Below are 2,583 nucleotides of genomic sequence, written 5' to 3' on the forward strand. Positions count from 1 at the left end.
GGTGTGGATTGTAAGTTGAAGTGATTTTTACCAAATCAGGTATGTCTGTAGATCTCACAAACTGATAAGTTCTTTTAGGAGGCTAGATCACCAAATCATTTATCAATTACTATATATATACATTTATACATATGCCTTTGAATAAATGCATACGTAGTTTACACATGTATAATTGTATAAATAGTTTGATGAGTAATAGTTTGATGAGTAATAGTTTATGTGGCATTTTTGCATGCAGTCCTTAGAGAATATGATTTCCGTCCTAAGATTCTCAATAAATTATAGCAATATTCATTCGTTGAATATACATGCTTATAGTTTCTATACAACTACGTACTAGTTTCTTGACTACATAACATTGTACATGAATTAATTATCGTAAGAAAATGATCATTTACACTTAACATGGTAGCTTAAAGTTCTGAGATCATGCTTCGTGTACTTTTCTATACTTTTTGTGGCATGCCTGCTACTATATGTATGCCTACATATACATGTAGGTACAAATCCATGTATGCGCACACACATTAAGGTAAATTATTTTTTTATATAGTCTGTATATATATAGTAGATAAGTGTTAAACTTTTTGCATGAAAGATCATATATATTTTCCGGTAGATTTGAGTTCTATACTACTGTATAAACTACCCTTCTATTATCCAAATCATCGCATCAAAGTCTACTTAACCTCTGCTATCTTACTTTTAGCTGTTATTAATACGGTACTTCTTCTTAATCTCTCTATCATCATCAATCGTCCTGTTTTTCTTATGAAGATCCAGACTTTGTGGATGCCTTTTCCGTCTGGGAGTGATCCTTGGGTTATTGAATTTGATCTGCCTTTTGTTTTGGGTTTTGACTCTTTTTTAAAAGGATTCAAACTTTTGTGGATCGCGTCTCACATTTTAGTGTGTATCATAAGTAAAGTCTTTTGACTTTTTTTTAATTTTATTCAGGGAATTGCAGCAGAGAATCTTTCCCAGCAGAAGCTAACTTCACGAATTCTTCAGTTTTTTTTTTTTATAATCTTAATCCAAGTCCCATTTTCATAACTGCCATCATCCATTGTTTTGATCTACTTACTTTTGTAGAATGAGATTGTGAAAGAAGTCAATGAGAATCCAAACGATGGATGGATAGCTGCTTTCAATGATCGCTTTGCTAACTCCACCGTCAGTTTCTTACATCTTTCTCATTTATAGATACATACTAACGCTTATGATTGTTCCTCAAACTTGACTTCTCTCTTTTGTTTTCCTTTTTTTTTTTGTATTATCAGGTTGCAGAGTTTAAGCGCCTCCTCGGTGTTAAACCAACACCTAAGAACGAATTCTTAGGCGTACCTGTTGTAAGCCATGACATCTCTCTCAAGCTTCCTAAAGAATTTGACGCTAGAACTGCTTGGTCTCAGTGCTCCAGCATTGGAAGGATACTAGGTCAGTCAATTATCTCTCTCTCTCTCTCTTATTTCTTTCTTTTAAAACATGATATTATACTGACTTGAATCTTCTTATGCTTTCTATCAAATTCCCTCCCTCCTCGGTTATAGATCAGGTAAAAAAACACTCAAAATTTTAGTGGAATTTATACTAAACCATGCGTTTTGAGATTCATTAAGAAAAAACATTCTTTTGAGGCGTTTTTGGTTTTGTTTAGGGTCACTGCGGTTCTTGCTGGGCATTTGGGGCTGTAGAGTCACTGTCTGACAGGTTCTGCATCAAATATAACATGGTAACACCAATGCCTAGCCAAAAACACTGATGATTGTATTCCATCTTTCTCTTCAAAAGGTTTCTTGTGTTCGTTCCCAATGCAGAATATATCTTTATCAGTCAATGATCTCTTAGCATGTTGTGGATTCCTTGCGGTCAAGGCTTTAATGGTGGCTACCCTATTTCCGCGTGGCGATACTTTAAGCACCACGGTGTAGTCACCGAAGAGGTACAAGTTCTCTGTTTCATCTGCAAATGATATATTGGAATGGTTGATATATATTTATCGAATGTTTGCAATGTTGTTTGGTTTCCTCCTCAAGTGTGATCCATACTTTGACAATACTGGATGCTCTCACCCGGGATGTGAACCCGCTTACCCTACACCAAAATGTGTGAGGAAATGTGTTAGTGGAAACCAGCTTTGGCGTGAATCAAAACACTATGGTGTTAGCGCCTACAAAGTCAGACATGACCCTCAAGACATAATGGCTGAAGTTTACAAAAACGGACCCGTTGAGGTTGCCTTTACCGTTTATGAGGTTAGTTACAAAAGTTTTAAAATATTGATCAAACATGGTGATTGTTATATGGAACTCCATATTCTCATATAATCTTTTGTTTCCACTAGGACTTTGCGCATTACAAATCTGGAGTGTACAAGCACATAACAGGTAGTAACATTGGAGGTCATGCTGTTAAGCTTATTGGCTGGGGAACTTCTGATGATGGCGAAGATTATTGGGTACGAAATCTACTTTTGAAACACACTCTTATCAGTTTTCTATTGGCTGGAGAGTTGATGACATTCTTTTGAATTTGTTACCCAGTTGCTTGCAAATCAAGGAACCGAAGCTGGGGTGATGTAAA

General features: G+C 35.8%; 1 pseudogene; it reads left to right on the plus strand.

Moving 5' to 3' along the window:
* Positions 1 to 576: 576 nt before the first annotated feature.
* LOC125601266 lies at positions 577 to 2,573 on the plus strand (annotated as a pseudogene).
* Positions 2,574 to 2,583: the final 10 nt, after the last annotated feature.

The sequence above is a fragment of the Brassica napus genome, unplaced genomic scaffold (genome assembly GCF_020379485.1).
Source record: "Brassica napus cultivar Da-Ae unplaced genomic scaffold, Da-Ae ScsIHWf_2498;HRSCAF=3228, whole genome shotgun sequence".
Classification (NCBI taxonomy): Eukaryota; Viridiplantae; Streptophyta; class Magnoliopsida; order Brassicales; family Brassicaceae; genus Brassica; species Brassica napus.